We start from the raw sequence: 25,330 nt of genomic DNA on the forward strand, positions 1-25,330 counted from the left end.
GTAGCCGTCTGCTCTGTTTGCAGATTACGTGCTGCAGATAGCCACCCGCCTTGGCACAGACCGTCCGGGCTCATCGCACTGATCCAACAGCGGGGTGCATGCCAAAGGGTGAAGCGTGCAGGGCGAGGGGCACGGTGTACCGTGTCCAGCACAGCACCGGCGGATTTGGGGCTTGGTGACGACGGTCTTTTCAGGGGCTCCGCTACCACATGCAGTATCTGTGCATCGGCCCTTGAAAGCCTCGCAGAGCCGTGTCTATCAGCCGGGCCGTGACAGGCCGCGGCGGTGGGGTGGCTGCCCGCAGAGCGGAAGGCACGTCTCACTGCGAGGCGCCCGGTGTGGCAGCGGCCCCGTTAGGCCAGGGTGGTGTGGAGGCACGCTTCCTCGCTGAGGAAGTGTTCTGGGTGCGCTCTGAAAATCAGGGGCGCCGGGGCGCTTCCCCTTCCCAGCCCTGGCTTGCTTGTGTCTTGACTCACACATTTAAGGGCTTGCCCAAACTGACTTGTGCAAGGCAGGGCTTCTCTATCTGCTGATGTTGTCACCGTGTTTTTTCCACTTCTCAAGTTTCCTGTGTTCCTGTGATCGCTTTAAGGATACAAAACTCTTTATTTCCGGTCTCCCAAAGCAGGCATTTCTTCCTCGCTTTTTAAAACTCTTAAATTGTAATCCTTCACTTGTTTCTCTGATGCTTTTCTGAAAAGGTTTGAAGATTTCTGCGTGTCTGTGGCATGGGGTGGACCACCAGCAGTTTAATCTTCTCCACTTGACAGAAACGTGAACTTTTTAAAAATGTTTGTGTAGCAACAAGCTGAGGTTTGCCTGAATCTATAAGAGGCTGTGGAGGAGGATGTGAAGGCTCTACAATCCCTGAAATTCTCATCCCAGCAATCAAACCCTAATATAACCAAGTTAGGTAGTTCCTTTAGTGAAGAGAGGAGGGACCTGAGGGCTGGGATAGGACAGTTTGTCATTTCCTTAATTAACGATTTCCATTTCCTGCAAGTATCCGAAGCCATCAGGTTCAGGCGTAATTGATGTTTTTAATCCTGTACCACGGCTGTGGTGTTCAGGTAGGCATTTGAGGGCCTGAAGGAGAGCTTTGGTGCACTCAGTGTTTATAGATAAACACACGTGGGAGACACGGTCCCTTCTTGGGGAAGTTTACGACGTATTTTGGAGCAAGAAGAAAGGGAACCCCACAGGAGGAGGAGAAGCAGAATTTGGAAGAGCAAGCTAAAGATGAACTGTGTGGTCTTGCTGCGTCAGACTGTTCGGCTGTTGTGTCTGAGAGTGCTTTCCTGTAAGTCTTGCTGCAAACGTGTATCTCAAAGGCATGGGGTAAAAAAGGAAGGGGGGGGGGGGGGGGGGCCTACCTGTTAGTTTACAAAGTTGAGAAGGCTAATGATGTGAAGGACAGAAAACTGGCTGTTGTGGATAACAGGAAACAATTACGGGATTTAAGCATGTCATGTCCTGCCAGAAAAGATGATTTTGGTGCCTCTTTTACAGTGAGGATGTTAAAGACCATGTTTAGATTTTATCTTTCAAGTGTGCTGTGGGAAGAGACAGTGACTGTTTTGAAGAAATGCACCCGCACAATTTCTAGATGCTGACATTTCATCCTAGAGTGAAGCTATAGCAGTTGATAGAAGCTGAAATTAGTGTTACTCTGATTCACAAAATTTATTTTTCAGTATAACCGCTGCAAGCATATTGGTAATGCCTACAAACATTTTTTTTCTGTCTCTCCAATTCGCTGAGAAATAGATACCTAGTTTTATTTTCTGAGGTATGTCTGCAGAGAGCTGCTTGAATGTCCTTTGTTGTAAATCTGTCCGTGGTTTTATAACGCTGGGTAGTTTTATTGGTATCCTGCCTCTGCCAGGGAGGGCATGACGACTTGCAAATCTACTGTGGCTTGTTACCATGCTCACACTGTGATAAAAATTTAGAGATAACACAGTTGATTATTGCTGATTATGTATGTATCGAGGTATACCAAAAGCATTGTGGGTTCATTTCTGCAAATGGATTTTCCCTGAGGTTTGCATGCAGGCTGGACTGACTGACCCTCAGCGGTAGCCGTATTGATAAGCCAAGTCCTAATAGGCAGCTGGTGCAGTAGTGTGAAGTGGGCTTTTGGAGGGGGGCCTTGCTGGAATATGGTTCTCATTAGGGCAGAGCACCACATCTGAAGTCATTTTAATTCTCAACAGCGTGGTACTGCCTTGCGGAGACAGTGCGATTACTCCGGGGAGGAGGTGGAAGTGCCTCGTGTCACTCAGCTGTCCTGCTGGTGATTAAGGGGTGACACTGTCCCAGACGCCTTTCTGAGGCAGGCAATTATTTTCAGCTGGAGAGATGTTAACCGAGAACTGAAGCCCTAGGGGAGGAAAGGGTGAGCAGGGCCAGAGAGGGAGGGGGGGGAGCTCACAAAACACAGAACATTTATTTTACTATTTCTATGTCTTGGACTCTCCCGTTACAAGGCTTTCACCATGGACATGGTGAGGCACTGCATGTTTGTGGCTGACTGCACACAGCTAAGTGGTCTGTTTCGTAAGTTTTTTTTACATTTGCTTAAATATAAAATGATTTAGTGTTAATTTGCATCCTGCTGTATGATTACTGAGACCAGCACAGATGCTTTGTCTTCTTTCTACTCTTTTTTCATGTAGTATTGTGTTTTGTTTGTTGCTGTTTTGTTTATTTTTATTTTTGTTTTAATATTGATCCAAAATCCAGTTTTAATCAGTGGAGGGATTTATATCCAGCAGGCTGCTGCCATGTGGTCATTATTTTTGTGATAGACTCATTACTTGATGACAAAATTCAGGCCATTGCCTACTGCTCAAGGCAATCTTTTGCTACGGTCTTTGTAAGAGAGCTGTGAGAACAGCCATGCAGCTTGGGTTGCAGGTAAGAAATTAATTTTTTGGTTATTTTGTAAGTCAGTGGAAGTTGAAAGCTCATTTAAAGGTTCTTTATCAACTAAATTAGTTGTCACAACAGGGAATAATTTAGTAGCAGCAGAAAATAATTGCTTCAGCTTGTAAAGTGCTGTAATCTAGGCTTGAAATGTGAGAGGTTCATACAGCATTGTCACTGTTGACTGACTGATTTCATTACATCACAACTAACAATAAAGCTGTTTGAATTACTCAGCAGATTGAGTTTCTTAAACCGACCGTGAGTCATGTTGCCTGTATGGAGATTAATTGTAAATGGTCTTACGTTTGTGTGTGCATTGGAGAGAGATAACCTTCACTAACAGCCTGGATTCAGCACCTGTCTGTAGCTCAAGAGTACTCGGGCACAGTTAGGTGTAGTCCCTACAAACAGAAACGCCCAGGGAAGAACCTCAGTACTGCTGTGATGGGACCTACTGGGAACCTGTCTTTTGTTGGCTGGTTGCGTACAGATACTGTATGGTTTCTATTGCCATACAGCTTAAATAAGAATTAACAACTATAACAAAAAAGCCCAACCCTTTGATGCATGTATTGTGTAAATTATAGCTGAACAGGCTGCCGCTTTCTGTACACGGCTGGTGTGCAAAATTGTAGTTTGAAGCTTGAAATCTGTTTCGAAGACATGAAACTTTGAAGTGATCTCTGTTGGCATATACAGAACAGTCTATGTTTATATAAGTAACTGGCAGCTGAATGTCAGTTTTTTTTTTTTCAAAGAATGGCCTTGCTGATGTTAGAAGAAAAATAGAGTGGAAGAAAAGCCCTCAGTTGTGGTTGTGCCCTAGAATGTACTACTAGTTTTTCTGGTTATTGCTATTAAATCATGGTGGTGTTTTTGCTTTTTTTGCTGAGACTTAGAATGTATCTTGCATAACTAGCATATGCTTTTCTGTTTGTGCTCATTTTTAATTTAAGTGTACCTTGCTTATCAGCATCACCAAAGCTCACTTGAATAAACAAAGAGAACTCATTCCCTCCAAATCCAAACTCAATTGCAGGTAGTCTGCCTTTTGCTTACCATCAATGGCAAACCAGGAATAAACCTGCCTTTTAGCAGACATCAGAATAATCTTTTATGCTTCCAAAAGTTCTCTTTTGCATAGTAACAGGAACCTGTTAAATAGCAAGACAATGCTGTTAGGTTTTATTGACATCGTTCCTTTGCCTAGTAGGAAACAGAAAACAAAGGGGGAGGGGAATTTTTAAGCATTTTGAGAAGGAAAGACTTTAGGCAGAAACTTGCCTTGTGTTCAATTAGTGGATATATATGTATATTTATTGGACCGTTTCATTACGTCGGTCAGGGTCTAAGTGCTTAATTAGCTTGTTCGTTGAAGTCAGGCAGGAGAAGAAAATAAAGGACCCGGGGAAGATTTTGCAGGCTGTGAGTGAGCAGGCGGCACGTGAGGCTGTGCTGGGGTTGGCCTGCCTCCATGGAGAGGAGGATTTCCTGGGCGATGCTGTGGGCTGGAGGTCCCAGGTGTGTTCGAAGGGGTGGTGGTGGCATGGGGCCACCCGTGCCGCTGCGGCAGCTGGAGGAGTGGTCCTGTCAGTGCTGGCTTTGGTGTCTGTCCCGCTGCTGCTTCCCTGTCCTCCACCTGAGCGTGGAGGCCATACTCTGTGGGCAGCACTCCCTAGCTAGGGCCTAACTCCTGAACACACTCGAGTAGGCAGTATTCTGCCTTTGCTCCTGTACCTCTCCCTCACCTTGTAATTAGCTTCCCTCTCAGCTTTGCGGGTGCTGGAGGCTGGGGTGAAGGCGCCAGGGCCACGAGGAGACTCAGTGGGGCCTTTCTTGACCCCTGCCTGCTGCCACCACCACGCCTGGGTCTCCTGGCCCAGCCTCCATGCCTGGCCCATGCCTCTCCCGGGCCCCAGGCCCCCAAAATGGTGGCTTCAGGGGAGGGGTGATGAAGGGACTGGGGGTGTCTGCAGTGTGGTGTTGTCATCCCCTTCCTATGTGGCCAAAGCCATGCTGGCATGTTGCTGCCGCTGTTTATATTAGCTGGCCGCCTGCTTTTCTTGCTAATGAAACGTGGCTAATGAAGTAGTTGGCATCTGTTTTGGGAGAGGGTGAATGGGAGAGGGGAACCTCTAAGAACAGCTTTATGGCTTGGCTCTGTGGACCAGCTATTTAATGTAGCGCAGTAAAACTTCACAATTTTAGCAATTCAGAGCGATCTGGGCAGTTTTGCGTTGTTTTACTGCATGAACAAAGCAGCTATTGTTCTCCTGGTCATAGCTGTTTGCTTCCATCAGTGTGAAATGAGGTCCAGGAGAGAGCTGCTGTGTGTGAAATGAGCGAGATCTCTTCTGAAAGCGCCGCAAACGTGTGGGATTAGGCTGTCACTGCTGGGGCAGCCTGAGCAAGGACCAGATGGGGGTGTGCAGCTCGGCACGCCGGCCAGGAGCCAGGGCCTTCCCCAGCTAACGTGGCTCGTACAAATAGTGCAGGCATGCCCGGTGGTACAAGTAGTGTGGGCATCTGCCTGGCGGCCTGTTGTATTCCTCTCCAGAGGTGCTTCCCGGGGAGGGTTTGTGGCCTCTGGGAAGGCTGCAGCATCACCGGATGCAAAATGAGGTCTGTTTCTGGGACCTGATCTGGTGGGACTTGGTGATAGCACTGTGACTATGAGATTAAGCTAGGCAGACAACATAAATCTGCAGTTCGAAGCTTCAGCTACGAGAACACTTCTTGAAAATCACATTTAGATGCTCAAATTTGCCTGAAAGGCTGACCTAAAATGACTACATAAGCTGACTTTCATGCCTGTTAAGTTCTCTCCTTTTATATTAAATGTTGCTTTAAACTTTAAAGGCATCAGTCAATTAAAGAAGTCTGTACCTTCCTAAAATATATTTTATAAGTAATTATTTTACTTTATTAATATTATTGTACCTAACATATAATATATACTAATATATGTTATTACAAGTAATTATAGTAATTACATTTATCATGTAAATACAAATTTTCTTGTCTGGAAATCTGGTGGAGGACAGGATCCTGAAGGGCCCTATTTGCTTGAAGTTTGGGTGTTATACCGAGGATGCATGAGGAACTTCAGAAGAAATAACAAGTTATACCTGTTTCTTTGATTTGAGAAGTTACTAGTTAAAAGCTGAGGAATCTTATAGCTCTCATTATAGGATCTGCCTTCTTGTGTTAGATCTGTGGGTGACAGGAGCGGATGAAATGTTTTCGGAAGTAGTCAGGAAAGAAAGGAGAAGAGAGGCTAGTTGAGCTCATGCAATCTGTCTGGGCCTCGTGCAAACACCTGTGTGGCTGACGGGGCACTGCTGCGTTATTTCCTGCAGGGACTGCCCCTGCATCAGAGGTGTGAGGTTTGCGGGGCTCCTGCAGAATACCTTTAAATATATGTGAGTAGTATTTCCACACCAGCCGAGAGACAGGGAGTTTGCAGTCTGGGGGAGGGAAAGTCTGGCAGGAGGGAAGCTGGTTGTTGCCTGCTGTTTGGTGTTTCCTCCGTAACGTTGCTGGCAGAGTAGATTTGGAAACATGAAAGAAGAGATCTTCACACTGAGCCTTCCAGGCTGGTTCTGTTTGCCACACTCGCGCTATATTCAGTGACCCCTCCACCTCACCAGGGTGGAGACAGTGCAAAAGAGTCAGCTGAATGGTAATTTGGACAATGATGCATTGTACCAATAGTGATCAAGTTCCTCAAATCATAATGCTACGGTAGGCAAAACACCACAAACTGCTGCTCTCCTTTCATTCCGGACTGTCCCAGACATCTTCAGATCCTGTTTCAGGTTTGAAGAGAAAGTTTTTTGAGGTCTGGCACGCATGCAGAACATGCAGTGTCTTGAGGCTGAAAGTTACCTTCCCATTAATTTGATTTTACAACTTTCTTGGCCTGCCATGAGGTTTATTTATTTATTTATTTTTGTCCACGTGGGATTTCTCACGAAGGCTCTTAATTATCGAGTGCAGTTTGGGGAGTTCCCTGTGCCTTCAGCTGATGTTCCGTCAGTGTACTTATGTTGCAATTCATATTGTATTATAATTGCTGTTTATAAATTACACCTGCAGTATGCTAGAGGTTATCTGGAAATAGAGAAGTAAATGGCATAACACAAGCATAACATATGAAATAAATGTGTACGAAGACATTTCCTTTGCAATAGCTTGAAATGTGTCTCAGTTAAATATGCAAAAATATGCAGAGAGAACATTTGTAATTATGCCATGCAAGCTTGAAGGGCTTAATATGGAGAACCTGTACTGAAATGATTCATGACATATATAAGCAGACTTAAAAGTGTGTGGCTTTGTGAAGGACACTTTTGAAATCGAGGTGGAATTTTTCCAAGCTATGTAACCAAATAGGAGTCGAGGAGATTTTTGAAAATGAATTTCAGATAGGTGACTGAGTAGAGGCTTGCACTATACTGACTAGGCATTTGGCTTTGGAAGTGTGCATGTAGTTACACTGGGTTTAGCTTCCAACTTTGGTGATGGGTTGGGTAGACCAATAATGAGAAAAATATGTGCTGTGCTGATGAAACTTTTGTGGAGAAATAGAGAAACACCTTCAAAATAGCCAGAAGGCTAGATTTTTGCTGTCTCTCACCGAGAGGTGTGCATGAAGTCTTTCTGGGCACCATGCAGGATTGTGAGGTTTACCTTTAGAAGGTGGTAGCACTTGGAGAAAAAGGTAAGTGAGTGGGTTGCTGCCCTGGTCAGGGGTTGGCCTGGAGTGACTTGCGTGCTACTGCTGCAGCTGTGCTGCCGTTTTCATTGCTTCTGGATCTTGCAGCTAAAGCTGCATTGTAGAAATTGTCAGCAAAAGTTTTGGGAAGAAGCTTGAAAAAGCCAGTCAAACATCTTCGGAAACAGTTGGCTTGTATCGTCCCAGAGGTGCATCAGCTGGTATCCTGCCTGCCCTTCAGTGCTTGTCTGTGACAGAGGGTAGTGAGGCTGGGTGCTGAACTTGAGCTTGCCCGAGTCAAAAAGATAATCTGACAGAAGCGTAACCCCGTATTGCCTTGGAAATACAGCTGATCATCAGGAAGCACTTCCTTTCTGTGTGGGTGATGGAGCACTGGCATGTGTTGCCCGGAGAGGCTGCTGGCTGTGGTGTCTCCCTCCTTGGAGCTCTTCTAAAGCCTCCTGGGCATGGTCCTGGGCAACCTGCTCTGTGTGTCCCTGCTTGAGCAGGTGGTTGGACTAGGTGACCTCCAGAGGTCCCTTCCAACCTAAACCCTTCTGATTTGGGGAAATAAAGCAAATTTGTTGTTAACGTAGCCCATAAGTAACATGGGTCTCTGGTACTGTTGGGTGAAATCCTGGTACCAAGTCCAGGAGTTTATGTACTAGTCTTGTTTTCCCTGTCCAGAAAAAGGATCTTTCTTCACTCTGTTTCTAACGATGGCAAATCTCCCACCTCATCATATGTCCAGTGGCTAATTATTCTGCGCCTTGAGTGTCCGTACAGTATTTCAATCTTATAGCTGATCTTAGGTTTCTGGCCACAGGATATTCTTAGAACTTAATTAAATGAAAGACCGTGCTATTCAATATCACCTTCTACTACTAACACCTGTTAGTTAACAGCTCTAACAGTTTGTTGCGTAGACTGTAGGAAGTGGTTTCTTTCTGCCTAAACAAATGGTTTACTGTTGAAAATGTTGTTCTGTCTGTTCTTGCAGTTGTACAAATGCCTATCACTTGCCAAGTTGTTATTCCAGAACGTAGTGCTCCAAAGCTATCAGTCTTAAAATATTGTTAAATGACATTACAGGAAAGAATAAGTGAGCAAAATCAGCATTGTCTTGCTTTTTTTTCCCTCTTGAGTTATTAAATGTTTTAAATATAAGTAGCACACCACCTAAAAGCACAGTCCCAGAACAACCAACCTGATTATTTGGTTTTAAGTAAATAATTAATTTGGCTTCTTTTACCTTTCTACGAGAGGGTAAGATGAAGGGTGGATGATCATGTTATTGAGTAGATTAGTTGAATAATCTAGGCTCTTTACACTGTAACTAATGTCAAGTAACACGAGGAATGAATTTGTGTTTACTTAGTATGAACAGAGCTATATATTGCATATTACATTAAACATGAAAACAGTGTTTAAATATAGGTGGCGTAGGAATTTCTGAACCAGCAAGTGCAGCAAAACTTGAATTAAGCTCCTCGTTCAATTAATTGCATGTTGGTAAGTATACACTAAACTCTGGGCTGCAGCCATGCGGTCTGCTGCCTCTCCTCCTGGTAGAAATGAAGGCAGCTTGCACCTTCAGCAAACTGTGCCCATGTCTGTTTGCTGTATTTGTTGTAAGTCCTGCTTTGCTAGAGCAAAGTGGAGAGGGAGCTTGAAACACCAGCTCTTGAACACAAAGAAAAGCCCAAACCCCAGGGGTCGAGGTCGTGGGAGCTGCCCCCATGGGCAGCAGCTGACCTGCGATGGGCAGCAGAGGCTGGAGGCAGCACGGGGCAGCTGAGGGTGGATGTGGTGGCTGGAGTCAGGATTAGGGCCCCCAGGGACGTGAGGTGGGTAAGAGCTGCTTGCTGCGTTGCCTGTAGGTATGCTTTGGCCGTGAGGCACCCAGCAGCTCAAGTCCTACTTCAGGAGCAATAATAAAAAAGGTTATCCTTTTATTCAGTTTTCTGTAAGGTTTATTTTAGTGGTGGGAACTGATGTGTGATCCCTGAAATTGGGTTCCTATTGGATGCAATATTCAATGTAGAAAAAGCGTTTTGCTGAATGAGTATTAAATAATCAAAGCTGAAGAGCTAATAAACTTGTAAAGAATAGTTTTGAAGGGAGTGTATTACTTTGAAAATCAATGCATGGTAGGCTGGAGTATTTCGTGATTCATATTCTTTGAAGGGACAAACTGGAATAACTTATGTTGGTCTGCTACTAATTGTTTGTGTTTTTGTTTTTTTTTTGAGTTGGTGTTAGATTGAAGTGCTTCTGAGCCCAGAACCAACCTTTGTTAGCTCTCGAAGAGCTTAACAGAAAAGCAGCTATAAAATCAATTTAGGAGGAGGAAACCATTGCTAGTACTTGTGTGTGAAACCGTTTGTGCAGATGATGCTGACTTACACTGAGAACATGCACTCCTGTGTTTATACTCTTAACTTCGCCATGCTGACGTGCTGAAGTGGTGCCTCTCGAGAGATGTACGTATGCTGTCTCAAGTGTCCCCCTTCACGGTAGCTTTTTGTGACATTCAGTGCAATTCACCTTGACATTTACTCAAGTAGTTTTCTATTGAAAGGATATTTTAGCTATCTCATCGTAAGGTTTACAAAAGAAATGAGTTTAACTGCTCACATCGGAGCGCTCACCCCTCCCATTGCACACATTCTGCAAGTGAAACGTGTTAATCCCCTCTTGCCCTCCCCCCATTGAAGAAGCCTGATACATTTCCTTTTGCATTAGTTAGGCCTTCTGGGAAATACATGCAGAAATAAAAGGCTTTTCTATAGCCCTTTCTCCCTCAGGAATGCATAGAAACCAGCTCCTTGGATCTGTTCCACAATTTGAAACTTGATTTGCGGGGGGGGGGGGGGGGGAGTCTATAATCCTATGCACATGTTACTGAGAGAGAGCTAATTAAAATTTGAGGTAGAGGTGCAGGTTCTTAGAGGATCTCTCACTACTTTTTCAAAAAAGCATTTCATGTTCCTTATTTGCAATCTGTATGTTGTGCTGAGGCATGTTTCCAAAGCAGGTATGTAAAGCTCTCCTAGCTTTATGACCTCTGTTTTTCCATCCTCTTTATTAGCAGCGTGTACCCGGACAGCCTACATAGAAGGGGCTTCTTTTGTCTATAAAGATTGCTCGAGGATGGTGATGGTTTCTCAGCTACTGACAGTATTCACACATTTTACCTCAGCTACAGCAAAAGGCGTGCCCTTTGCCGGGGGGGTAAATATTCGTGCATGCTGGTTACACATCCATGAAAACCCATGGGAAGAGGTGCTGCGGGATCTCACAGTGGTGTTGAGATGTTGATGGTTGATGTCAGTGCTGTACCGGGGGCAGCAAGGCTGGTGTGTAGTCGCTGTGTGTGGGGACAGGCAGCAGTCCCAGCAGGCTGGGCTGGGGTGGCCATCACGTTGCGAAGGAATCCAAGCGCGGAGATACCTGCATGGTTCGGTGGCTCTTGGGGCGCGTAGCTACTGGATCCTACCAGGATCGTACCCGGGGTTAGCCTGCAAGGTTGGCGAGATAAAAGCAGTGGTGTGGTGGCTTGGGCACAAGCTGCTGTCCATGCTGCTGTGTGTGTGCCAGTGTCCATGCTCTCCTTCTCCTGCCTAAGTGTGCCTGGAGGTGAGTGAAGCATGAATCTGAGCCCTCGTATGGGGACAGTACCACTGAACCCAAAGTCAGATCTCCTGTGTCTTCACTTTATCGGCAACCGTAGTCAGAAATAGTTGCCTTTTCTTCATGATGATTGTATGTGTTGTTTGTATGTAGCTTGAAAAGTGCAGTGAGTACTCACGCCCCTACCCAACTTTTGAGTTGCCGGTGCTCTCCAGGCAAACCGAGCAGAGGCGGCGGTGGTGCTTCTTGGCACGGTTGAGGCAATCCACACAATGCTATGGAGGCAGCCACTCCTCGCCATCAGCAGCCCCATTTCCAGTGCCAGAAGAGCCAGCCTAACCTTATTCTCTCACCCCTGCGTGGTCCCTCTGGAAGCGGCGGTGGCGGGGCCGTGTCGCACTGCTCCCAGCCCCGCTGCTGGGGCGGGAGCTGCCTGAGCTGGTTTTGCTGGGGAGGGGAGCACCAGGGGAGCCACGGCGTGATCCGTGCGGCGGTGAGCCGCAGCATGGAAACGGGCATCGACAAATTAGGGTTGAATCTGACTTGGCTGAAGCGACGGGTTCTTTCAGCTGATTAAAAATATTTCATAAATATTGGCTTGTTTTCAGCTGCTATCTAGTGTGGAACTGTAGGTCATATTCCTTGGCAGTCACCGAAGAAGAAAGTTATTTTCATTCCACGCCTCTCCCTGGAGCGAGAGATTATAATCTCTGTGATGACAGGTTGTCAGGTTATCTTCTTCTTTCCCCCCCTTCCAAGTTTTAGGAAGGAATTGCAGGGGACTTGGTGTACGAGACCTGTTGCACGACATCCTCCTTTTGATGCCGCCGTCTTTACTTCCCAGCTCAGTGATTTCCTCTGCTCCTCAGCTTCTTCAGCCTGGTCTAATAACAGCATCCGACACCAAAATGTCTCTTTGCTGACAGTTATAAACCTGACTGTATGTATTCTGTTTACTCTCCAATTTTAATTTCAGGTTGGCGTTTGATCTTGTTTGTTCAGGCCCAGATTTTCACTGTCTTGTTTGCTCTCAGGAGATGGCATTTTGTTCTGCAGGCTGTCTTGTTTTTAAAAATGGACCTTCATCATAGAAGGACGGCTGTCTGTAAGGTGAGAAAAGTCAGGGTAATCTGTTGCGCAGTCTTTTGAGTACATTTTCCAATGATGACTAGCTCACATTGATTAATTGCTTTTCTGCTAATGAGTTGGGGACTATTTTCTGCGTCTGTGTGATTGTAAGTGAATGATGCTTTTTCACAATTCACATTCTGCTGCCTAAGTATTTTTCCCAAGATGTAATATGCTACTTCCAACCTGTATTTTAATTATGTTGGGCAAGCTGTGGTTTTTAATGGGGAAAAGTCATTCAGTAATGGCTTTGCATACAGCAGGCACTGATTTGCTGCAGAACTATCTGGCTTCAGGTAACCCTTATGTGACAGTTGCCGTGATGTTTGTTGGTCCGCTTGATTTAATGCCACATTACTAATTAGGTAAGAAGACCAAAAGCAAAAATCAGTGTTTGAATTTGAAAATTAACCCTTATGGATTTATGAGTTTCATATGCTACCTAAATACATCTCATATGGCAGTACTGTTTTCTTTGGAATGGTGGAGAAATTCTGAGAGAAATGTTGGAAACCGTAGCTGTTTAATGATGTGCTCTTAACTTACTCCTTGATTTGAGGTTATTTTTATTTTCAGGTATACAGAAACCTTTCTATGTCACAATTTGCATCACAGGGACAGAATGATGTGCAGCTTCTCCTCTTTAATCATTTTCCTGAAGGAAAGGATGCTGTAGGGTTGTTGAGTCATGAATTTGTTTGTTGAAGACTGCCTGGAGAATAGAATGTATTTAATCAAGTAGTGTGTGTTTATCTAGCACTTTAAACTTCTAGTTTGCCAGGTTTGTATTCTCTAGTCTGCTTTTATTTCAAATAATATGTTAATCTGTGAAATCTGGTTTGGTTATGGGAAAAATGTTAGAACTTGTGAGGACTCATATGATTTTGTCTGCAAAAGTGTTTTTTTTTTGATAGTGAAAAATTAAAGCATTTTCATTCATATGTTTTTGAATTTTAAAGAACAAAAAAGTGAGCTATGGCTTCTTCCTGTCAAAATGGCATATAGAAAGCTTCCTTTCCAGGTACTGCAGGAATTGTATGCTTTCACAAAAGAATTCATGAAAATGAATGTCTCAGACTTTTAATGCTTTTCCCTTTGCTTTGGCAGGGACCATGTGCTTTTATGAAGGGTGTAGCATTGCTTGTGTGCATGGGTCACAAGAGTGCAGATCAGGTGGGTGTTTTGTAAGCTAGAATTGCGTAACAGGTAAATTTCTTTTTGGATTCTAGTTATAAAGAAAAGTGTTTGTCAATGAGGTTCTAGGTGGCAAAAATTTGGAGATGTAGAGTGTGAACTGCCTCAGGAGAAGAGTGTTGACCCTTCTGTTGAACTAATTGATCAGTTAATGTGTTCAGCGTGGATAAGGCGCCTTTTAAGGTTCCGATAAATCAGTTGTGTGGTTTAACATCGAACAGAGCACTTTATAAAATAATAAAACTGTCTGGTGCTGTGCCTTGAATTCTTAATGTCAGATGACGGCTGCTGGGCTCGTGCGTCACCTTCACTTCTTCAGCCACGTCTGAAGAGGCCGGCGTTTGGACAACGCTCTTCATGATGCGCTTCAACTGCGGGGCAGCACGAAGCAGTCCGCCAGCTGGACTCGGTGACACGTGTCGGTCCCCTCCAGCAGGCATGGTTCTGTCCCATCCCTCCTTCTCCTGACGGGTTTGTCGGTGCCTGTTGAGCCAGGACTCTGGCTGTCACACTGCTGCGGCCCGGAGCTGGTGGCAGGGCACAAGTCTCTGTCACATCCTTTTGCAGACAGACGCCCACGGTCACGGGTGGACGGCCACCAGCGCCTCCTCAGCCCGTGTAGCGCTGTGCCTGGGTGCTCGTCCTTGGCAGCAAGCTGTGCAAGTGTACCTGGTCTCTGAAATGCTTTCTTTTGTTCAGGGCTGCTGGAGCTGAACCAGGCACTTGCAAACATGTCCTGACTTACCAGAAGGAAGCGTATGTTTTTTTTTCCCCTGCCTTGGTTAATGATTGAGGAAGGTGTGATGCTGCGTAGGCTCCTTTTGGTGCCCTCTGTTTGTAGCAATTTATGGATTTTTACCTTTTTTTTTTCATTTTTTCAACTATTTTCTGTCCTGTGTGCTGCCTTGCTGAGTTTCCTGCCCTGCTGCGCCCCTGTGTGCTCACCCCCGGCTCCTTTGGGAAGAAGCTGCCATTGTGCCCTGCGATGCGGTCAGGGATTGTGAACTTGGTTTTTGCTCTCACTGACTTTTTCTGTTTGTTTTGAAGTGACGCATTTGGTGTGGTTTGGGCAAAACAGAGTAAAAGGGTGGTTTACTAAGTGTAGTGTTTGTCCAGGCTAACCTTCAGTCAGGTGCAGAAAAAGAAACTGAAAAGAAAAGAAAAAACCAAGCCCTCTTGTGAAGCATTTGTTCCCACCGGTCTGGGAGAGGTGGAACTTCCTCTCTCACAACAGCTTCTTTCAAATATGTGCCCTTATAGTGATGTTAGTAAGGTGTTCTGTGTAACCTGAGAGCGCTCTTTGTCCAGGCTGTTACGTGTTTTTTCCAAATGCTGACGCATGCCATCGTGTTTCTGTGACTTACTGTGCTCACTTACAGCATAGCATTTTATTAATTTCTTTTTTTCCCATTTTAGTGTTGCTATGCTTTTTCCCCAAATCCTTTTCTTAAATAAGTTTTTTTTTTTTGTTACTTAGCTTTTTCAAACAGGTGGTAGCCATAAGCTTGAATTCCTGTGCTCTCATGATGCACTGAGTGATCCACCAGAGACCGCATCAGTTACGTCGTCAGAAAGTCAAATCTAAATAGAAGTGGCCCACTGAACCAGAAGGATAACTGCTGGACAACAAAATGCCCTTTCTTTTCCGCCTGTTGTCTTCTCTCTTCCTCCTCCTCCCTACCGGCGAACACGGCTCCTGTGTCTGGGGGGCACGTACCGTGCTGGACGGGGAGACCCCAGCCCCTTCGGTGGTGCCTCCTGCCTGGATGTGCCCCTGCTGTTAACGTGCCCTTGTCCACGTAACGCTGGGAAGCTCAGCTGCGAGGCAGATGTTGAGATTCTCTCTGCCTGAAGAGGGTGGTGGTTAATCCGGGCGAAGGGAAGGGCTTTGCTGACTGGTATTGAATGAAGGGGGGGGGGTGAAGGCAGCGAGTCAGAGGGCATAACTTTGTTTTTATTGGTCACGTTTTCTTTCCTTCCTCTTGGAAACTTTTGTGGATATTTTAGCTGATAGATGAAGAGGGTTTTTTTTTTTTTTTACTTAACAAAATGAAAATTGGACTGACATTGAAGAGAAGTCCCTGTGTTTGTGGAACACCCAAGGTTGTGCCACATCGGAAATCTGTTGTTACTGTCTCAGCTTATCCTGCATCTGTACTTCACCAGAAGAACTTCTGCTTCTTTACCCACATAAAGTGGTGTATCTCGGGTCAACAAAAGGGTGTAGAAGTGCTCTAAAGCTCAATTTCTGCTTCCCCACCCAAGGAGCTCTCCTGCACCAATGTGGCTGAACATGCATCATTTAATGAAATATCTTGGTGCGCTAACAGCTGAAAATGTTTTTTTTCTTTTTTTTTTTTTTTAAAGAATAGTAAGGAACAAAGGGATGTCCTGAGCTATGCCCCTGGTGTTGTACAATGAGATTAATGTGTTTTATGGATTATGCAGAGTAAGTGCTTGCTGGAAGCTTCTGCTTCCTTGCAAGCAGCTCCTTGCAAGAGCTGCCTCTCGACACTGGAGGAACCCCCAGAGGCTGCTGAGCTGAGTCACGGCTCTGAGCTTGGTTCCTTCGAGAAGGTGAGGTTTTGGACAGCCATTGTCTGAATGCCTTGTAAAACAGATTTAAAAGCCATGGCCAAGGACTCCTAAGGCAGTTTTTTGCTGCTGTCATTTGTGTGTTTGTTTGTTTTTTGTAGTATCTGAGCCATGGCAAACTGGTGCTGTCTGTCCTTGGTTTGTGGAGGGCAAACCAAGTTTCAGTGTCAGCTTTTGGCTTTGTAGCTGCATGTTTTTGTTTTTGTTTTTTTTACATTTTCCTTCCTGCAAGTACTTAACGCATTAATTGTTTTTTGTGGTTTCACTTCATTGCTTACAAGGGTTTTCTCCCCTCTAATTCATAGCTGTTGTTACCTACCTCTGTGTTTCAGCCTCATACATTGTTTCATATGTACCCTAATTTAAAAGCAGAGACTTCTGAAAGTATGTGTGTAAGAGAACGGCTGGTACTTGAGAGAATTATAGCTTACATCTACTCTTTTATTTTCTTTTGGTTTATTTTGAAGATAGTGCTAAGACATTCTTTCTTAAACTTAAGGCCATAAAAAGTAATGAGTTTTAAGCTATTGTTTAAAGTCACCATCTGACATTTTCTCCAGATTATCACTTACAGGCACTTGACATGAGCCAACCCAGATCCATATTGCTAATTGAAAAACACTTTCTCCCTACATGAATTCCTAAATCATGTGGGCTCATTACATAACCTGACAGTAAAAGGCTGTAATAGAATAAATCACTACCATTAGAGGCCCTTACCTGCCTTACCCTGTTATTTCTTTTTGTTCAGGGGTTCCTATCTTTTCTCATCTCTGCAGCTTTGGACATCATTTCCTCCATTTTGCTATCTTCAGGAAAATTGGGATGAAAGCATTTATTTTGCTCTTTTGAATTGGGCCTTATGCCAACTGATTGCTATTTGCAGTTAGCGTAGTTGATGAAACATTTAGTTTAGAAACAATATGAGTATGAATCAATTTGCTTTTAAACATGTCATACAAATTCATGGAACACTGCCACAAGTTCAAAATCCCCCTTGTGCTCTTTTATGTAAGGCTTCTTGTTCTGTTAAATGTTTTGCAGCGTGTTGTTGTTGTTAATTCCTTTTCACTGAAGGATAACTCTGTCCTACCACAAATGTTTTGGAAGAAGAGTGTATCTCATTTTTAGAGACATTTGTCTCGTAAGTGTCATATTCAGATGTCAAAATGTCATGTTGTGTTTGTAGGTTTGAAGAGCACTGAATGTGACAACTTGGGAGAAAGGAAGGAGAGTAAACTATTAAACTATCCTTCTTTGGGAGGCATTTTGTGCTGTCTTTTCTAGTTAATGATAATGGCTGAGTGGTATGACGTTGACTGGCGAAATGACTGGCAGTGTTTGTGGAAGGGTGATGAACAACTGTAACACACAGCTTTTAGGGTGTTGTCTCTTTTTTGGTCTCTTTTTTTTTTTTATAACTAAAACTTTTTAGCTCTTCTTTCTGTGCAAGGTCTTTGTTGTTGAGCCTGTTCTTGAGGATCAATGGTACCTGCAGACATTCAAGTCATTGTTGAGCGTCTACAACCATCACCTTTTGTTCTGCAGTTGAACATGTAAAGAAAAGACTAACAATGGCTTTATTATGCCGTAGCTCCTGAATGTGCTGTTGACTGATGGGTAACGAAGCGTCAGCTTTAATTAATGGACAGTCTGTTGCTGCAGTCCAGTGGAACTGTGCTAGCAGGCCCAGTGCTCTGTGATGTGCTAACTTATGCGAAGATTTAATCTTTGGCCTTGAAGATCTTTCAGAGTGGCGTGAGAGCTGTAACCTCAGGAGCCTGCTGACAGGCAGACAGTTTAGGCTGAAGTTAGTGGCTGGCAGTCAGGTTTTAGCTGCTCCAAAGCCCCTCTTTCCAGTGACAGGCTTAGGAAACAGCTCTCCTCATGGGGACGCGTGTGGGTACCAGGGTTTTAGTCACAGACCGCCGGGGTTTTAATCACAGACCTCCTGGTTCTTCCTCAGATGATATTCCCATCTGAGTTTGATTTCGTACCTGTAATGCTGTCCCTTTGGGGAACCTCTGATACTGTGTGTTTACAGCGAGCTAGGCATACGTTGTAAAATGAAATACCGCATCTGCACTGCGCAGGGGTGCAACGCATGAAAAGCAAAGGTTAAAAATAATAAAATGCCTGTGTGTGTGAAGGCCTTAGTTGTATGTTAACTTCCCTTTGGCAGCTGTAAGGTGTGCTGGCCGTAGCTTTGGTAGAAAGCAGCCGTTCCTGCCAGCTGCACGCACCGGCCATACACACACTGTGTTCAGTCTGTCACTGTTCATTGATCCGGAGAGGGCAGTCATTAACTGCTCACTTCTGTCTGTTTCTCCAGCGTTTCTGTGTTGAGGATCTTCTGATGAGAATGTCCGTCTGACTTGGAAAGAGTCAGGCGGGGAGTTTTTGGTTAAACATTAGTTGGTTGCAAACTGTTTCCTCAAAGACCTGAGCCCTTCGGATGGATTTTGCTCCCTGACTTTGCAGCCTGAAGCTGTGCTGAACTGGGGCTGCATGATTTGTGTCTCTGTCACGCAGGCAGCCTGCATTTTTGCCACTCCGACTGTTTTTGTTTTGCAAGATGAGCCTTTATGGTGCATTCTTAGCCTTCAACATGGGGAAAGTAAGCGAAAATATGCAAAAAGTGCTTGTCCATACTTTTTTGGGATATCTAAGCAGTGAAGCCAACCTGTGGCAGAAATTGTACTTGCTAAACTTGTGGTTCAGGGGTTTATCTGCTCTATCTTACAGCACTCAAATGGCTTTTAGCGTTGGGAAGTCGGAAGATAGATAAAAGTCAGCAAGTCGGTTTCTGCCCAGGTGACTTGTGCCTCTCTCTTCTTCCTCAGTGGTCCTTCTTGGGTGCTACTGCTCCCCGTTTTGCAGCACTGTGGTCCTGCTGGGGCCCATCAGCAAGGGAACTGAAGGGTACTGCAGACTTCGGGGAGTTTTGTGACCCTCTTTGAGCAGCTCTTGGTGGGAATGGTGCGACAAAGCTTGGGCATCGCTGTACATAATTGCAGAGAGGGCTCAGGAGGCAGCTGGGACGGGGCTGCAGGTCCCTGGAAGGGGCTGCAAGGGGACCTGGGGTGGGATGAGAGCGGAGATGATGCCCCTGACATGGGGCTCTCAGAGCCTGTGTGTCCCAGCCACTCTGTGTGCCTCCCGGCTGGTGTTTGGCCGGGCTCTCCCTCGGTTGGCACGAGCACCAGGGAGGTGGATCAGCCGCCTGCGTGCTGCGAGCACACTTCTGACTTCTTGTCAAGCCTCCGTGCCAGCGCCAGGAGGATGCTGACGTACAACATGCAGACCGGGTAGCCTCACGCTGGCAGCAGGACAGGGGTCAGCAGAAACGCAAACCTGCGAGGAGCTTGTTCGGTACCTACAGGTGCTTTGTTCTGTGACAGCAGCTGGTCTGGTCGCCTCCACCCTTTATTTTCCCCGGCTGGCAGAATTTCAGTCAAAACCTCAGTGCTTTCCAAAACTGCACTACTGCACAGTTAAAGAGATGTGGCATATTTTTCTTGAAAATTTGCAGTTAAGTGAGTTCTAGCATGAGTTTCCTCATGCTAGTATTAAAACAGTGAGCTGCATTCAGATACTGATCTGGCAGAAAAGTAACATCTCACAACCTCCATTTCTGCCCAGAAAACCACAAGGCTCGGTTTCTCAGCAGGATAAATTTTTTGATCCAACATAAAGTGTTAAATTTAGTGTTTTCATGTATCTGTGAGAACGAGGTAAGACAACTATGTGCACACAGCTTTTTCAGTCCCCGCGAGTGGTGTATGAGTTACATATTTTCTGCTATTGGAGTGTCGTTCCAGACGCTGTCAGCTTGGTGGTTGTATGAGTCTCCTGTGAGTTTTTCTGTCTGGTCCTGTTTGTCTGGTCCCTCAGGCGACGACGTTCTGCCCCTAGCTGTGGAGGTGGAGAGGAGATCGTGTCTGCTGTTGGCAAGTCTCTGCATCTTCATTAATGTTCTGCTAATATTTGTTCAAAGTCTCTTCCCTTTCCTGCCCGCCACACTTCAAGCAAAGTGAGCTTTGGGGCTTTCCCTGCTGAGCGAACTTCAAGCAGTTGCTTGTTAGTTCATGACCTCTTTAATTCTTGGTAACACGGATCAGACACCAGCCAACAAGGGGGAAAAAATTGCCTGCAGAGATGTGATTCTAGCACTAGCCTGAAAAATACATGTGCTTTTGCTTATCTTTTTTTTTTTATGTATCCTGGAAAGATACCCTGCAAATCTTCTCGGATCAGAGAGGTGCTGGAACAAGTAGCATTATGGGTTCCCGCTGCCCTACTTTTAGCTAGGACCCTGGTTAAAAAGGAGGTGTGTTTGGGGGGGCAGCAGTGTTTCTGCATGTGCTGCGTTAGTGGAGGACGCCAGCTTTCTGTAGCTGGGGTTTGTGTGGTACAGCAGTGGGGGGGGGGATGCCGGGCACCTCCCTTGCTGTAAGGAGAGGAAAAGGGTGAATGAAGGTGCCGCTGAACGGCAGTTCACTAAATGGCCATGGGCAACTGAGCACAGGTTCCTCTGCCGCCTTTGATGGGAAGGTCTTCTGCTTCTCTTTCTCGCAGTGATGGGATGTGGTTTTGGCTGCCAGTTTTGTGGTCTGAAGGCAGGAAAAATTACAGACTGCTTCATGGAAAGGGGGCATGTGATGGATGCACTGGCAGCGCTGGTGTCCAAAAGATTTGCAGCAAGGCCCGTGCTGCTGTCAGTCTGCCAGATGCACCTTACCACGGAGGGTGAGGCTGGAGCGGGTCGGTTATTTTGCAGTCAGGGCACAATTTAATGTGCCAGTGCAGAGGAGGAGAGGTGTGTGTTCATGTTTTAAATCAATGGAAGTAATAAACAACCTCCTTACACCATTTTCCTCTGAATTACAGGGTGGTTTTGCCTTCTCCAAGCAGGAAATGCTGTGTGTCTTCAACACCCGTAGCACCACACTGGTGTTCTCTGCTTTGTTTTTAATGAACCTCCTGTTTTAATTGTATAACATGCAGGATGAGGAAATGGCACCACTCGCAAACGAAGAACTGACTTCTTGTGGAAGTTGCGTTTTGGTGATAAAGTCCCTCTGGTAACCTTGGCCTAATTTAGGAGCTTTCTCTGTCAGACAGACACTATTTCAGATGAGTTAGCTATGCCCGTGACTGTAGCAGCATGCTTGCTTTTGGAGAATCCTGGCACTGGATAAAAAACGGTGTCTTAGTCTCTGTGGTACCATCTCTGCTTCTGCTTCTCACTGCTGTAAAGTCCAAAAATGATAGCCTTGCCTTTGTTGCTCTCTGAATGTGAAAAGGCTAAATTTGGAATTCACACTTTTTTTTTTTAAATGAATACAAGACAAGTTTTTATTATAGAAAAATCTCCGAGGAAAAAAAAAAAGTAAATTCTGATCGTATTTCAGTTTTTTTTTAATGCTGAAAGAAGCTTGGCTTTGTGAACAGCAACTTGACACAAATTTTCTGAAGTGTGATCACAGAACTGGGATTTTGTCATTCAGTGCTGCAAGAGCAGAGCAGCTGTTTGTGCTCGCATTTCAGTGTGGAACTTTGCTATATTTTAACAGCAGTTTTACTTTGATTTTGCCTGTTCTGTGCTACTGCTGTGACTATCCCAGGCTCCAGGTTATTAATGAAGTTTTGAATAGCCAGTCTAGCATGTTAGATATAGCTCCTACTGAGAGGCTATGGCTTCTGAAAACTTATGCCATAAAACCCATTTGGAACAGGGCATCTTCTCCCTTTCTTGTCCCCCTATCTACTGGAAAGTCTTGCCATAGAAGCCATGAAACCCAAAACACTGCATGATGCATACTGAGGCTCTTATGCTTGTTTTGTGTTTTTACAGTCCGCTCCCTTACAAATGCAATTCTGTTTTTACACTCCATTATACCACTCATAATTTTCTTGAGGTTTCTGGTGGTGGTGTTTTGTTTGTAGCTGTACACAATGATTAGTTGTGTGGAAAAGTGATCTAGGAGCACCAGGCTAAATTGAAGGCTCCATTGTGCTTGGCATTGTGGTGAATGTACGTTCTGTCCCCAGATGACCTGCAGCACACTATTAATTTCGGACTCTTCTTGGAAATACATTGCAACAGACTTTTTCCTTTTTGAATTTGTATTGTATGTAATGGGTGTGTTTTCCAGTTGGAAAAGCACAGTTATGTTCATTTATACTGCCAGGTGCAGCAGAAGTTGATCGTATGCAGTAGTATATCACCTTGAAAAGTCACCTTTTGAGTCTGCTGCCAAATGGGTGCTGACAGACAGGAAATTGGAAAAGCATACGTGTAAGTATCAGAATGTTAAGAGTGGGTATCTGTTACGTGTCTGTGTGTAAAAGCAATGACTTCACGCAGGAGACGTTCCTGTGCTCAGGTTGTCCGTGTGTGTGTGCGTGCTCACCTCTTCCTGTCCCTTACGCCCGCATAGGGGGCAGATGATGCTGATGTTCAGCCTAATGGCTGAACGTGGCCACTGGAGCTGTGTGTTCACTCGTATGAGAGCCCTTTCCTGTGGTCCCTACAGCAGGTTTTTGGTTTTTTTTTGTTTGTTTGTTTTTTTAATCTGTATCTTTGGGCTGGTATTTTGCAGATGGGTTGGATAGAGCTTTTGGAAAATAAATGAACATGCGTTTTTCATTTCTTCATTAAGCTTATGTGGTACTGTAGTATAAGAGGCATTTTAACATTGTGGATCAGTTAAATAGCTTCATTGATTTGATGTGTTTGTTTACTTTACCAAGTAACATAAACTCAATTACAACAAAAGCAAGCACTGCAAGCTTCAGTTTTGCACATTGCAATTTATTGTTTTATCTCCTGTCCTTGAAACTAAGTATTGCCAGACTTCTTGTCAATGATACATGATATGAGATGTATGTGCAGATACTGAAGTACCTTCACGTACGTATGAGCACAGCGTTTTCAGTAATGTTTTTTCTGCTTTTTGCCTTGCTGCTTGCAAAGGTTGTAGCCTTGGGATGCTAGCCAGGCTTTGAACTGTAAAAGGGAGCATAAAGAATGCAGGATGTTTTTAGAATATGCTCAGCTGTGAGCAGATGGCTTCATTAAATTCTCTTTAGGAGCAAGGAGAGAAGTTGCTGCTTTTGGAAGAAACTTGGCCAAAGCAACTATTTTTACATTGCAAATCCAAGTTTGTGGCAGGTAATAAGAATATCTGTATCACAATATTATTTAAAGTGATCAGTCCAAGTACCTTAAAAAAATGAAGCAGGGTGTAGCCTCTGCTCCATAAGCTGATAGGCACAAATTAGGACAGAATATTCAATATTTAATCATCACACTTCCTACATGTATTTTAAATATTGGGCAGGGGAAACTCTTGCTTTATTTTTTGCTTCTCAATCCTGAACATTTTCATGTAGTTTTGTTGTGTTTGCCACAAAATCGTGTGGTTTGTTTTGTGGTTTTGCCTTCTTTTCCGGAGAACTAACAAAAACTGCATGTATAACTAGCTCTATTTATAAATAAGTTGTGAAGGAGAGTGATGTCCAGAAAGTTTCTCTCCCATCTAATATAAGACTCCTAGCAGTAGCATTTCAAAGGGTCTAGTTATTCAGGGGTTCAGTGTTGTTGTGTCGATCGAAGTTGTGTTATGTGATCAAAGGTCAAAATAAACGTTATGAGGAGATTAGAATCATAGAATATATGAGTTGGAAGGCACCCACAAGGATCATCAAGTCAACTCCTGGGTCCTCAAAGCTTGGACCTAAGCTATAACTAGGTACAGTTTACTTGATTTCTACCCACCCTAAAATTAAAACACAAGCCTCAAGAGTTTTGCTTCAAGGCAAATATGCATGAGTTACGATATCTTGGGTTTGAGGTTGAATGGCCTGCTAAAAATGGAAAAAGGTGTGTTGGACTTTAAAAATGGGGATGGACTTACGGAGAAGAATTTGAAGCTGGAGTTTTTGTTCTTGTGGATGGGAAGTTAGAGATGAGAGAAAGTTTTACCTGTTAAGCTCTATCAGGGTTGTGTGTTTCCTTTATTTACTTAATTATTTTAAATTACATTTGGAGGCAATGAACCTTGTGGCAGGGAAGAGACTCTTGTGCTGTTGTGGTAGAGTTTATTGGTATTGATTATTGCATGTTCATTCTTTCACCTGTGAAATGCCTCTGTTACAAATTGGGTATTAGCTCATCTCAGTAGCAGGAGGAGACTCACGGGGTCTGATGCAGGTAGGTTGAACTTCTGTGCTGTGGATTGTCTATTGGTAAATGCTATGTCCTGGGGAGGGTTTGGGCTCTAACCAAGCTGCCTGGCTGGTTTTAGGTCTATAGTCTGTTAAGATGTGCCTCCAGCAGGTAATCTGGACCTGTGACATTGAAATGCATACACTGTGAGATCACCGTGTGTGGGAAAAGCCTTTATTTATGGCAGTAGTTTGGGATCAGTTTGTCTCATCATACTGAAGCAAACACTTTTGTGTAATAGACATGTAGAAATCTGTACATGTGTGCTGACAGAAAAACGTGTTTGTATAATAGAACAAGTCTGTGTTTTTCTTCCCAAGCTGCTTTTTAAGGGTAGACCAGCAGCGTATATATGTTACAGAAACTGTCTGAACCAGACATTTTAACCACTGTTGCTGCAGGAAAGCTTGTGCTTAATTAGAATCAATACATTCCACAACGAGAGAAGAAAACGACCTTGGTTTTGGAAGGATGAATTACTGGTGTGTTATTGTCCTTGCTCGGAGTTTTTCCGTGCATTATCTTACCCCAATTTCTTCTAATGAATTTTATACATATATAGTACATACTTGTAAAATGTTATCCCTTGTATGTGTTCTCCACATGGTGCTAGGAGGTGCTGAACAGCACTATTATTCTGATAGAATTAAGTTAGTGGACCCACTGTAAATATAATTCAGGCCCTAGTTATCTAATATCTGCCACTATGTGTAAGATAACCTAATGAGAGTTATCCTGGCACACCTTTGTTGAACCTGAGGGTCTGTATCAAGGCTTTAAGTGCGACACTTTCCACTGCTGTGTGGTGTGTCAGGTATTTTCCAGCACATGTAAGATTATCAGTATTTTACATAGCTCATTTCTCTGCTGTTTTCCTATTGATGATGGGTGCAGCAGCA

At 44.4% G+C, this 25,330-nt stretch overlaps 1 protein-coding gene across 7 annotated transcripts in view; it reads left to right on the plus strand.

Moving 5' to 3' along the window:
- The window catches only part of SEMA4D (semaphorin 4D), a 95,642-nt gene that overhangs the window by 11,647 nt on the left and 58,665 nt on the right, over positions 1-25,330 (plus strand). Inside the window, exon 2 of one of the 7 annotated variants that reach the window (XM_066989052.1) lies at positions 22,393-22,499. The exons of 5 other annotated variants lie outside the window; for them this stretch is intronic. The gene's annotated coding sequence lies outside the window, so the exon portion shown is untranslated. Of the gene's footprint in view, positions 1-991; positions 1,301-22,392; positions 22,500-25,330 lie in introns of those variants that run through there. One more of the 7 variants, XM_013195422.3, reaches the window with a different exon arrangement.

Source organism: Anser cygnoides, chromosome Z, assembly GCF_040182565.1.
Source record: "Anser cygnoides isolate HZ-2024a breed goose chromosome Z, Taihu_goose_T2T_genome, whole genome shotgun sequence".
Classification (NCBI taxonomy): Eukaryota; Metazoa; Chordata; class Aves; order Anseriformes; family Anatidae; genus Anser; species Anser cygnoides.